The sequence below is a fragment of the Aegilops tauschii genome, chromosome 4, assembly GCF_002575655.3.
Source record: "Aegilops tauschii subsp. strangulata cultivar AL8/78 chromosome 4, Aet v6.0, whole genome shotgun sequence".
Taxonomy (NCBI): Eukaryota; Viridiplantae; Streptophyta; class Magnoliopsida; order Poales; family Poaceae; genus Aegilops; species Aegilops tauschii.
In genome coordinates this window covers 241,470,774-241,485,474 of record NC_053038.3, presented here as the reverse complement: position 1 = coordinate 241,485,474, position 14,701 = coordinate 241,470,774, and positions in this window count along the sequence as shown.

The following is a 14,701-nucleotide window of genomic DNA, read 5'->3' as shown; positions in this document are numbered from 1 at the left end:
CAAACCAACATGATGAAACTGACTAGATGAAATTCCCGTGTACCCTCCATAAAGCTTTGCCTATCATAAGAGACCGTTTTGGCATGTACTTTGCCTCAAAAGGATTGGGCTACCTTGCTGCACTTTTGTTACTATGATCGTTGCTTGCTCGTTACACATTATCTTGCTATCAAACTACTCGTTACTTATAATTTCAGTGCTTGCAGAGAATACCTTGCTGAAAACCACTTGTCATTTCCTTCTGCTCCTCGTTGGGTTCGACACTCTTACTTGTCGAAAGGAATACGATTGATCCCCTATACTTGTGGGTCATCATCATCATATCTATCTTACCAAACATTCATAACGTCTGCATCTGCTCCTGCAATAGGTCTGTCACCTAGCGGTGCATCAAGGACATTATTCTTCTGTGCAGCAATAAGGATAATCCTCAGATCATGGACCTAGTCCGGTTTATAGCTACCATCGTCTTTCAACTTAGTTTTCTCTAGGAACATCAAAAAGCAAGGGAGCTATTGATCTACAATGTAGATATGCAAAACTATTAAGACTAAGTTCATGATAAATTAAGTTCAATTAATCAAATTACTAATGAACTCCCACTTAAATAAACATCCCTCAAGTTATATGAGTGATACATATCCGATCATCATGTGAGATGGGGTAGTCATCAATGGTGAACATCTCTATGTTGATCATATCTACTATATGACTCACGTTCGACCTTTCGGTCTCCAGTGTTCCGAGACCATGTCTGTACATGCTAGGCTCGTCAAGTTTAACCCAAGTATTTTGCATGTGCAAAACTGTCTTACACCCGTTGTATGTGAACGTAGAGTCTATCACACCCGATCATAATGAGGTGCTTTGAAATGATGAACTTTGGCAATGGTGCATAATCAGGGAGAACAATTTTATCTTGAAATTTAGTGAAGGGATCATCTTATAATGCTACCACCATTCTAAGCAAAATAAGATGCATAAAGGATAAACATCACATGCAATCAAAATATGTGTCATGATATGGCCATCATCATCTTGTGCTTTTGATCTCCATCTCCAAAGCATCGTCATGATCTCCATCGTCACCGGCTCGACACCTTGATCTCCATCGTTGCGTTGGGTTCGTCTCGCCAACTATTGCTTCTACAACTATTGCTAACGCATAGCGATAAAGTAAAGCAATTACATGGCGCTTGAATACATACAATAATTAAGAGACAACCCTATGGCTCCTGCCAATTGTCGATATTACAAAACATGATGATATCATACAATAAAGTATATCACATCACGTCTTGACCATATCACATCACAACATGCCCTGCAAAAACAAGTTAGACATTCTCTACTTTGTTGTTGCAAGTTTTACATGGCTGCTACGGGCTTCAAGCAAGAACGGTTCTTTTAATGAAGCGGTACGCTAGGGTTTGGCGGAGATGGGGCGCCGCCGCCAACAAAAGCGCCTATTGCCGGCGAAGAAGACCTCTATTCCGCATGTGGACGCCATCCACAGGGAGGGGGTGTTGCGGCTTCGTCTGCCACTGCGGTAGCATCCGCCATCGTGGCTCTGTCTACCATCGTGGCTTCATCCGCCACTGCGGTAGCGTCCGCCATCACAGATCCATCTACCATCGCGGCTTCGTCTGCCCTGCCAGTCCTCGCGGCTTTGTCCGCTCGGCCTGCCGTTGCGGCTTTGTCTGCCACTATGGCAGTGTCTGTCATCGCGGTGCCGTTCGCCCTCACGGAATCGCCCGCCCTACCTGTCCTAGTGGCTTCGTCCGCCGCGCCCACCATCACGGTTTCGTTCGTCCTGCCCATAGTCTTGCAGGTCGCTGCTTGGCATGAAGAAGCACACAGATGTTCGCTGCACGTAGATGTTGATGATGGCTACCACTCAGATGATGAACTGAAGGCCTGATTGGGACAGAGGAATTGATGAGGACATGACTACCTTCGATACGACAAAAAATATTGCATACATGTATATTTGTGAGGTGATTTCTAATGCAAACTATGCAATAATTTATTTATGTTATCCAGGACAAAAATACTTCACATACTTTTGTGCCATGTCTAATTGCAGGTTTATGGGACATTTGTACAATCCACATACAAAGATAAGGAAAAAAGAGAAGTTTAGGTGCTGTTCAAAAAGTCCTCTCACGTCACTTTTGGGCCAAGAGAAGATAGAGTCCAAGTCTCACGTTCTGGATTCAGATTTGGACTTCACAGACATACCTGAATCTAAACAATAAGAACTCTTTTATACGGACTCCGAATTGGTTGATTCGTCTTTTGTTGGAAAGTAGATTTTGTGCTCTTTGCAACCCAATTGGATTCACCTTCAAATTCGTCCGTAGCGCTGAGATATCGATGAAACAATCTGATGCTGCAATAGAATCCAAGTCAAACTACAAGTACAAAGGTGTTGCATCACCTCCACTTGGGCCCATGAGCCTTGTACAACCTAGGGTCAGTTTTAGGCTGCCTTGGGACGTCCTCCTACCTCCTTATCCGCCACCCCTTGCTCCTATATAAGTAGATCCATCTAGTAGCTTTTTCCTTGGGTTTTATTTACTTAAAAGTTAGCCATCGCCGCAACTTCGTGTACTTCGTTTGTGTCCAACGACCAGACCAAGACCACTTTTAGAACCCCACTTTTATCAACACTTCATATATATTCGCAATATTCAGATTGCTTTATCATATTCTTGCTTGTTCTTCGATTGCTTGCGGAAATAGATCTTCGTGGTCAGGTTGATCGTGCTCCGGCGTGGTCAATAACCTCTCTGAGTTGGTTTCGCGATTGCTAAGACGCAACGTCGTGCATGTTTGTAGTAGGATCATCAAAGTCGTCTCCACCAAATCGATTGTTATCATCTCATGGAAAGATCGGGACCCTCGCCTCTATCAAGTGGTATTAGAGCCAGGTTGCTCGGTGGGAATTTCTAGTTTTCCATAGATGGGATTTATTTCCTTACCCATTGTTCACGAAAAAGCCACAAGAAAGTTAGATCTATTTATCTGTTGTACAAACCAGTCTGAGCCTTTGCAATTTTATTTTCATTGTTTGCATTATTGAATTATCGGTTGCGTTGTCGTGTCGAGTTGCTGGTCTTAGTGTCTAGTTTGTTTAGAGTTTATAGTTCTGTTCATATTAGTCACGCCACCGCTGCATCGTTATCTTTTCCACTGTCCACCACCCATCCATCAATTTCCACGATATGCTACACTTCATTGTCATAATCATAGTTGAGGTCGTTCACATTTTCGCTTGATCCAATCTCCATCTTATCTAGTTTGTTTTGGAAAGAGGGAGAGAGAAAAAAAGAGAGAGAAAAAAAAGAGAGAAAAAAGTAAAAAAATGTCAGAGAAAAAAAGAGAAAGAGAAAAAAAGGTGTATGTAAAAAAAGAGAGAAGAAAAAAAATTGGATCTATGCGGACTCAATCTCGTAGCTGAATTCGGATTGGAATTTGTTTCGTGCACTGTTCAGTAAAACATGCATAACTTCCTCATACCAAGTCCATTTTGACTCCGCAAGTACTCAAATTAAAGCTAGCGACGAGCCACATCTATGTAGTTGCAGAAGCATGTTCAATATGTGGCACCTCAAAACCGGCTTCTAAATATGTCTTTTTGCCTTCCGAAGTTCCCGAACACACCTTGTTCCAGTTTTTCAAGCCAGTTTTAGATTTGTTTGACTCGTCATATCAACTTGGAATTGAGTGATTATTTTTGTGTTGGAAAGCTTGAGTCAGTAGCATTCTGTAAAAAAACTATCAGAAAATTGGCACAAACTTTTCCAGAGAAAAGTTGGAGAGAGAGTTGTTGGTATATCCTGTTTGGCAGTTGTTTCTCATCATTATCTTTACTGCTATTGTGATCTTCACTTATATCTTGTAGTCCAGAGCTACTTCATATGCTTCATTGATGCTAGTTGTGCTACGCTGTGACATTATTAGTGTTCTAGGCTCGCGTCTCTAGTACGGTCTGGCCTATGACCAACACAGTACCGTCGTTGAGCGTTTCTTCAACATTGCATCTCTGAATTGATTATTGCTAATCTTTTGCTACCATATACTTAAACCCTCCAGGCTCCACATATTTCTCCACCATGTATACGCACTTTCCCCTGGCATCACTTTGCTCAATCTTTGGAGTTATTTGACACCACTGGTTGCCAGTCACCACCTACTGCATGGTAAGAACTTGTAAGATATTGATATTTGCTTTACTATGAGTGTTTTACCACCACATCTTAGTAGTTCATAGGAACATTATTCTCGAATTTTGTTTCTTGTTTCTACTAATCATGTCAGGTTCCCGAGATAGAGGTTCTTGGACGATGGATACATCTTCACCATCATGAGAGGTGGTATAACATACACAAGCACATGGTCAGGTTATCTCTTTGCTGTCATTTGAGGGTACATTTAATCCTGCTATTTATCTAGCTTGGGAGCTTGAAGTAGAAAACGTTTTTAGTCACCATGATTTTTCCGAATTTGAGAGAGTATGAGCTGCCACTGGAGCATTTTACTGGTTTTGCTTCTGTTTGTTGGAGTGTGCATTGTATGAAAAACATTGATAACCAACCCAAAACTTGGAAAGATTTGAATGTTGTAATCACACAACAATTTTTTCCTCCTTAGTATCGTCGATTGCTTCACAAATTGGAGAAATTAGAACAAGGTAGTAACGTTGTTCATGCTTACTACCAAGAGCTCAAATCTTATATGCATCATTGTGACATAGAAGAATCTGAGGATGATACAATGAATATATTTTTTGGTGGTCTGATCCATGATATTCGTGCAAGATTTCAGTATATTCCTCATTGCATTATTGGTATGTATGTTCGCGCTCGTACCTTTGAGAGAGAGACATAGGAGGATCCATTGGGTGACTACAACAACTACTATTCAAGTTCATGCTCACCACCATCGGTTGGTTCCTCCACTGTTGCACCTACTAGAGCAGCCACACCTTAGATTGTGAGCGCGACATCATCTCAAGAGTATGGTACATTGTCATCGTTCGTACCTACATCAGCTACGTCTTTGCGACAAGGTAACAGTAAAGGTATTGATGATATAACTTCACATGAGAATGATACATGCCTAGTTAACTTGAATACATCATGTGTTGAGTTACCTATTGATTTGAGCACACCAACTATTTTAAAGAATCCTGTTATTGTCATGAATGCGTCATGTGATCAAACAACTGAAATACCAACAATTTTGAGTGCACCCATTAAATTAACTATTTATGCAAAAGAGCAATGTTTAACCATTTTGATATGACCTCTAATCTTGGTGATGATTCTGTGTCAAATGACTTATTGCATGTTTGCTTATTTAAGCATGTTGTAGCATGTAAATTTGATGCAAGTAAGGTTTATTCACCAATGTTGGGATGGTTTAATGATGAACATTGTCAATCTTTTAAAATGAATAACAGCTTCACTTATATGTGCAAACTGATTTGCAATATTTTCATGCCTTCTACTTCTTGTGGTAACATTTTGGCTTTAGATTTTATGAACTATGAAAGTTACTCATGTACACATGTGTCATATGTGAAAATCCAAGGGAAGTAAAAATGGATGACATATACATCTACAACATGTCGCTGGTACAGCGAGGTGCTATACAAACGGTATTAACCCCTTTTCGCGACGACATTTGGAACCGTCGCCAAGTGAGTGTGGGCGATAGGGGGGTCCTTCCCACACGACCTAGAAACCGTCGGGATATGCCCTCCTTGCACATATGCTCGGCAAAATGAGGTCGTGTGCGACCGGCGAGCGCTCCAATACTGTAATACATACAGTAGAGCTAAAAAAATACAATTATGCAGGTGAAATTGTTTCCGATCGCAAGTACATCCCACACAGTCAGTCCCCGCTAAACGTTTCCGTTCATATGTACATCCCACACAGTCGCTCCAAGGAAAACGTTTCCATTCACAGGTACATCACAAACAATTTTCCCCATTAAATCGTTTGTGATAGTGTAGCCATTGCACACGATATTAACAATTTTATCGTTTGCGTTATTGAATGCATCACACATGGTGCGTAGAAGAAACTGTGTGGCAAAGGTTGTCCATCACACACAGTTTTTATGTGGTAAACGTTTGCGCAAGGTGGCCTAACGCAAACAGTTTTCAAGAGAAGGTCGTGTGATATTTCATTGATCCAATAGGGTTTATTCCTAGAAACTGTGTGTGTTCCCTGAGGTCATCGCCCACGGTATTTTCTCAATAACCGTTTGCAATAGCAAAACCCAATTAGCAGGATAATTCGCCATTAGCATGCTAATTGCGATATTATCAATAATCCATTTATTAATCTAATTGACATTCATATTAAGCATATAATATATTTTTATTTCCATATTAAGGAAGCAAGATTTCATAATTGAAATACATCAGAGTACAACATGATATAGCTTTAGCACTTAGCTATGCCATTACACAACTGCACCAGCACCAAGTTTCAGATGCAACATGTAGAACCTTTCGAAATTAGCATCATAGAGGGTACATAGACAGATGCATCTCATCTGGAAAACTGCTGAAGCGGAAGGCGAATATTGAGCCTTCATTCGTGTTGAAGGTCTTTGCAACTTTAGGCCAGTGCCTGTGGATGATTGACCATCCATCCTTCATCCTCGTCAGGAACACTTCAATATTGAACCATGGGTGTTGTATGAAAACCTTCCTCGCCTCCAGGCCATAGAGGTCGTTTGAGAGGTAATCATCAGTGAACTACTTTGCAAAGGCCTGAAAACAAGGATGTGCATAAATATCTTCTCTATATTGGAAGAAATGGGGCAAAGGATTAAAAAAAGTCAAGGTATAATAGTTAGTACCACCTTGTGGTGAACTGATGTCTTCTTCATTGTGCAGACAAAGATCTTGTTGTTTTTTGTCGCTATCTTCTTTATCCTAACAATCTTTCTGAGTTTCTTGACTTGATTGATATTCATGGACAACTCATTTCCCATATGCAAAAAGGGTCGAACAGTGGGTCAAAACCTCTGACAGCAGGACCTACATGTGCAAGACCAAATTGTTAAAAACCTAAATATTAGAATGGTTCCTGCAATTGCACACACTACTAGGGAAAACCCTAGTCGTAGCGCTTATTTCATAGCTAACGGTAGCGCTTGTACATGCGCTACCACTAATGCACTACAGCTAACTAGTAGCAGTAGCGCTGGAAAGGGAGCACTACTGCTATACCTAGTTAGCAGTAGCGCTTTCATTGGGAAAGCGCTACTCATAGTAGTAAGTAGCAGTAGTGTTTCTTCTTAAAAACGCTGCTGCTAACTTTTCCTGTATTTTAAAAAATACAGCTTATTTTCATTGTGGTTTTATATACAGTACTTTAATCATATGATTTTATGACCAGGATTAGTTATTATATATAACAGTGGGTGAAATGAACGTGGAGTAGATTCAAGTGGAGGCAACATGTGGTGCATGTCGAAAGTACTACTCTATTCCAAACTTGATCTAGTTTGGATTAGTAGTACGTTCGATGTGCACCACATGTTGTCTCCACTTGAATCTAATCCATGTTCATTTCACCTACTGATATATATATATATATAATTACTCATCATGCTCATATAACAACTTAGCATCATGCATCATCGATCATAATAATAAATAACTCATCATTGGTATCATAATAACAAGTCATACTCATCATCATCGATCATACAACTTCTAGTCGATACCACATCATCATCATAGTCATCTACCCAATCCTACTTAGTTATTCTTAGCACATGATCATGAGTATTAGCTAGGACCTACTACCTTCTCTTAGGTAAAATAGCATAAAACAAGATAGCCCCTGACTCTCCATTATGGAGAATGGAGATTATCCTGTCTCCAATTCTTGCCTTTCGCACAATGTTGCTTCCAAGAACCTCCCTACGACTGACCATAAATTTTTTCCATTCTTTGATTATCATGTCTTCACCGGTTTTAGAAATCCGATATGGACAGGTGTGATTCATAGGATGACCTGGCTGTATGTTCAAAACATCAAGGCAACCATTCTCATACATCAGATGAGGCACACAATCCTTCAGGATTTTCTGTTGAAAAACATAGTAATAACTTCGTAGTTAGCAATGTAGTTAAGTTTTAAAAGAATTTATGCAAAAGATGCACGGATGTCATAATAGTAAAAAATCTTACCATGGCATCTCCATGGATGTTACCATGGTTCAACACGTGCACTACTGGCACGTATTGACCATAATGTGGAGGAGTTTGATAATAGATATTGTAATTCTCAAGATCAGTACAAAATGCGATCAGATGATTTTTCTCATGATAAGTTAACTCATAGTGATAGAGGCAAAGGTGTCCCATCTTTCGATGAGATGGTGGCTATCGTTTTCGAGGAAGTCGACGTTGCCGATCTGACTACGAACGTGCGAGGACGTCGCGCCTTAGCAATCACTAAACCAACTCCGAGAGATTATTGACCACGCCGGAGCACGATCAACTTGACCACGAAGGTCTGTTTCCTGCAGGCAAACGAAGAACAAGCAAGAAACTAAGATTGCAATCTGGATATTGCGAATATAAGAGGAAAGCTTTATTGATCAAGGTGGGGTTCTGTGACGCCTTTGTCTGGTCGTTGAACACAAATGAAGTACACAAAGTTGCAGCTACGGCGAACTTTAATCTAAACAAAACCCAAAGTCCAAACAATCCCCTAACGGCTGTATATATGGAGGAGAGAGGGGGGAATTTCGTGGCCCTTGGAGGAGGGGTCCGAAACCAACCCTAACTCTTGTCGCCACACATACGGACTCTAAAAAGTGCCTATAATCAAGTATTTCGAAATTACATGGGCCTGGCCCAAAAATAAGGTGATGCAGCACCTAGAATAGCCTCTGGATGAAATTTATGAAGTGGCATCTTGTATATTTCGTCCAAGGCTTCATGCACTCATTATGGTGGCTTCAAAGTCCTGGAATCACCACTTGTAACTCTGTTCTTGTTCCCCTTGCGCATGCCATCATCTCCAAGCTTGAACTTGCTCCAAGGTTCATCTTTCTTGTCCAATCGAGGCCCTTCATTTGTAAGCAAAACAAATGTATCTAATTTAGGCAGCATCATATTCTCATGAACATTAGAATCTTTACCAAGAAACGAAAGTACCTGATAATTCAATTGGCGTGCGCGAGCTCTAGTAATTGGTCCAGTATGTATAGCAGCAGGGGCTGTGGGTGTAACAATGGTATTGATGTCCTCATCATCCTCCCCTTCTTGAAATGAAGTCGTCCTCGACGAAATCTCATCTTCCTCTCCCAAATAAGGCTTTAAATCTGCAATGTTAAAAGTGGGACTAACCCCAAAATCTGCAGGCAGCTCAAGTTTATATGCATTGTCATTTATTTTCTCTAACACCTTAAAAGGACCATGGGGACGTGGCATTAGCTTTGATTTGTGCTAATTAGGAAATCTATCCTTACGCAAATGTAACCAAACAAGATCTCCAGGTGCAAACACAACATGTTTTCTACCCTTATCTCCAGCAAGTTTATATTTAGCATTCATACGCTCAATGTTTTCCTTAGTTAACTCACGCATTTTTAAAATCAATTCAGCACATTCTTTAGCATCAAAATTAACCTTCTCCGAAGATGGAAGAGGCAACAAATCAATAGGTGCACGAGGTAGGAAACCATACACAATTTCAAAAGGGCACATCTTAGTAGTAGAATGCAATGAACGATTTTAAGCAAATTCAATATGAGGCAAGCATTCTTCCCACATTTTCTTATTATTCTTTAAAACAGCCCTAAGCATAGCAGACAATGTTCTATTGACTACTTCAGTTTGTCCATCAGTTTGCGGGTGACAAGTAGTACTAAAAAGCAGTTTAGTCCCCAACTTAGCCCATAAACATCTCCAAAAGTGGATAAGAAATTTAGTATCACGATCTGAAACAAATAGTATTTGGCACACCATGCAAGCGAATAATTTCATAAAAGAACAAATCAGCAACATTAACAGCATCATCACTTTTATGACATGGTATAAAGTGTGCCATTTTCGAGAACCTATCCACGACAACAAATATGCTATCCCTCCCCTTCTTTTTTCGAGGTAAACCTAAAACAAAGTCCATAGATATATACTCCCAAGGAACACTAGGTACAGGCAAAGGCATATATAAACCATGAGGATTTAGTCGTGACTTAGCTTTTTGACATGTAGTGCAGCGAGCAAGAAAACACTTAACATCACGCCTCATCTTTGGCCAAAAGAAATGTGTAGCAAGTATATCCTCCGTCTTCTTCACGCCAAAGTGTCCCATTAATCCTCCTCCATGCGCCTCCTGCAACTACAAAAGACGAACGGAGCTAGCTGGAATGCATAGCTTGTTAGCACGAAACACAAATCCATCATTAATGACAAACTTGTTCCACATTCTTCCTTCTTTACAATTCTGCATTACATCTTTAAAATCAACATCATGCACATATTGATCTTTGATGGTCTCCAAACCAAATATTTTGAAGTCAAGTTGTGAAAGCATAGTATAGTGACGAGACAATGCATCAGCAATAACATTTTCTTTACCCTTCTTGTGTTTAATGACATAAGGGAAAGTCTCAATGAATTCAACCCATTTATCATGTCTACGATTCGGTTTAGCTTGACTTTTAATATGTTTCAAAGATTCATGATCAGAATGTATAACAAATTCTTTGGGCCATAAATAATGTTGCCATGTCTCGAAAGTCCAAACAAGAGCATATAATTTTTTATCATAAGTAGAATAATTCAGACTAGGCCCACTCAATTTTTCAGAAAAGTATGCAACAGGTTTGCCATCTTGTAATAACACACCTCCTAATCCAATTCCACTAGGATCACATTCAAGCTCAAAAGTCTTATTAAAATCAGGAAGTTGGAGTAAAGGAGCATGTGTCAACTTATCTTTCAATACCGTGAAGGCTTCTTCCTGTGCGGTACCCCAAACAAAAGGCACATCCTTCTTTGTAAGCTCATTGAGAGGTGCAGCAATGGTACGGAAATCTCTCACAAAACGCCTATAGAATCCAGCGAGGCCAAGAAAACTCCTCACTTGTGTGACCGTTTTGGGCTGCGGCCAACTCTCACTAGCTTCAATCTTGGCTTTATCAACTTCAATTCCCTGTGGAGTAACAACATAGCCAAGAAAAGATACTCGGTCGGTGCAAAAGGTGCACTTCCCAAGGTTACCAAACATACGTGCATCACGTAGAGCAATAAAAATAGCACATAAATGTTCCAAATGTTCCTCCAAAGATCTGCTATAAATCAGTATATCATAAAAATAGACTACCACAAATTGTCCAATGAAAGCACTTAAAACTTGGTTCATCAGTCTCATGAAAGTACTAGGTGCATTAGTTAACCCAAAAGGCATGACTAACCACTCATATAAACCAAACTTAGTTTTAAATGCTGTTTTCCATTCATCTCCCAATTTCATACGAATTTGATGGTATCCACTACGCAAATCAACCTTGGAGAAAATTGTAGAGCCACTCAATTCATCAAGCATATCATCTAGCCTAGGAATAGGATGACGATAACGAATAGTAATATTATTAATGCCTCTACAATCAAAACACATACGCGACGTACCATCCTTTTAGGCACTAGTATAATAGGAATAGCACAAGGACTAAGAGATTCGCGTATGTAACCTTTGTCGAGCAGCTCCTATACTTGATGCATAATCTCTTTCGTCTCCTCTGGATTGGTACAGTATGGTGCACAGTTGGGTAGTACCGAGAATTAAGTCAATTTGATGTTCAATCCCTCGAATAGGTAGTAATCCCGGTGGCACGTCTTGTGGGAAGACGTCAACGAACTCCTGCAAAATGTTAGTGACAGCAGGGGGCAAAGAGGAAGGCACGTGCTCGAATGAAAATAATGCCTCTTTGCACACAAAAGCATAGCAAACAGATTTGCTGAAATCTAGCTCATCAATATCAGATTTTGTGGCAAGTAAACATGCACTTTTCAATTTAATTTCAGAAGCAACACTAGATGCTTTATTATTAGGTTTCATTTGTTGCTCAAATTCTTTTGCCACAATCTGATTTTCACTCTTATTTTTCTCATGTTTTGCTTTATTAGCTCTATTAATATCATCTTTCAAAATGGATTCAGGACTCATAGGAAGCAGAGTAATATGGCTATCCTTATGAACAAGAGTATATGATTATTTCTACCATGGTGTACAATTTTTTTATCAAATTGCCATGGTCTACCAAGTAACAAGGAACATGCTTGCATGGGTACCACAACACAATCACCATAATCAGCATATGTAGAGATACTGAAATGCACACGAACAATACGTGTTACCTTAACCATGATGCTGTTGTTGAACCATTGGATGTAGTAAGGATGTGGATATGGTCTTGTGGGGAGAGATAGCTTCTCCACCATCTCCATGCTAGCCAAGTTGTTGCAGCTCCCTCCATCTATGATGACGCGAACAGAACGTTCCTTCACAACTCCCTTTGTATGGAACAAATTATGCCTCTGATTTTGCTCGGCTTGTGTGACCTGCACACTCAAAACACGTTGAGCAACTAAACATTCATACCTGTCAGTATCTTCAGGAGCCATGTATTGTGTCTCATGATCAGAATCATCTACATTGTGTTCTTCACGTGTAATAAGAGCCAAAGTCTCCTCATCATAGTCACTAGCAGACTCATACCCACCATCCTCAGTAGCAATCATCAGACGCTGAGATTTGCATTCTCTCGCCAAATGTCCTCTCCCCTTACAACGACGACAAATAATATCACTTGTATGCCGTGTTGATGCCATGGAAGAAGAAGAACTTTGTGCAGGCCCGATAGGTGTGCTCTTGGCAGATAATGGTGGTTGTGCCTGCTTCCTTGTATCACGGCTGGAGGTAACAGCTGATGGAGCTGTCGGTGCAGTAGACTGTGTGGAAGTAGAAGATCCACGTGGTGTCCATGATGAAGGTCGACCTGCAAAAAAGTTAGTCCGCGCCAATGCCTGTCGATCCTGCACTTCACGTTCAGCTTTAAAAGCAAGATGGAATAAACGAGTGATATTATTATACTCCTTATACTCTAGAATGGTCTGAATCTCTCTATTTAATCCACCCATAAAATGTGCAAGCATAGCTTCATTCTCCTCAACAATACCACATCTAACCATGCCAGTTTGTAATTCCTGATAATATTTTTCTACAGTATTTTTTCCTTGCCTTAAGCGCTACAATTTTTGAAGTAATTCACGTTGATAATATTGTGGAACCCAATGAGTACGCATAGCAGTTTTCAAAGCAGCCCAAGTAGCTGGAATAGGATATAATCTACAATGTTCAGACCACCAAACACATGCAAAACTAGTGAAAGCACAAACAGCAACAGGAACACGTCTCTCCTCGGGATATTGTAAACATGTAAAACATTGTTCAGTTTCTAACTCCCCAGTAAGATATATATCAGGAACATATCTACCCTCAAATGGTGGAATATTCAATTTCAGTTTAGGAAAAAGGTCATGATCTCGTACCTCAGGTGGTGATGCATCCCTACCGTTGCGATGATATACCTGAGGACGACCTGGTGGTGGTGGTGCTGGTGGTTGCACGTAGTTCTGATTTTGATCAACCTCATCCTCGTAATGGTCCTCCACCTCTGCAGTAGCAGCAGGAGCTAGAGAAGCATCAACAGCAGCACCAGAATTTTGCCCAGGATCAATGGGAACGCGCTGTGCTCATCCCACTTGATTTGGAAGGCGACATTGTTGTTGTTGTTGTAGAGGTGCGACAGGTGCAGCCGGCGGTGGTGGTGGAAAACGCGAAAGCAATTCAGTAAAATTGTTATCGAGCTTTGTTTCGAACGTCTTCTCCATGCCATCTATCTTCTCCATGGCCATTTCAAATCTATTTAGCACATCTTGCACCAGTCCACTCATCATTTGCTCAAACTTATCATGAAGTTCCTTGTTCATTAAGTTCTCCCAGTCAATCTCGTCGGCTTGTGATCCTAGCATGGTTAGCAGCAATAGAAACACACAAGAATATGATCCTACAGAATACTAACAAGTGGTGGTGGTGCTGGGCCTCACAAATCCGTTAAGCAAGTCTCAACTTCTTACCAGTTCTTACCCAGCAACAGGCGGTGATCGGCAAACGATGTAGTCAAAACTCTCAAAGCTTGGATAGAGCGATTACCAGGGAGAGTCAAACGCACGACGTAGATTTATGTGGAGCTAGAAAGGCTTATCATATGGTAGCAAAAAGGGTCAGCAATAATCAATTCAGAGATGCAAAGTTGAATAAACGCTCAATGACGGTACTGTGCTGGTCCTAGGCTAGACCGTGCTAGAGACGCAAGCCTAGAACACTAAAAAAATCACGGCACTGCACGTATCAAGGGAAAAGCACACTCTGGAATATTTGTTTTCGCTCTATTTTTTTGTGCTCCTCTTTTTTTTGCGCTCCTTTTTTTGGCGAAAAATCACTATAATGGCGAGTGTCTCAAAACTCTTCCCAAATCAAACTAATAGGATGGGCACGAAATTTGTTTTGACTTTTTTTCGGAAATCAGGGCAGCGATGACGAAAAAGTGCGACAAAAAATCACTATGATGGCATGTGGCTCAAAAG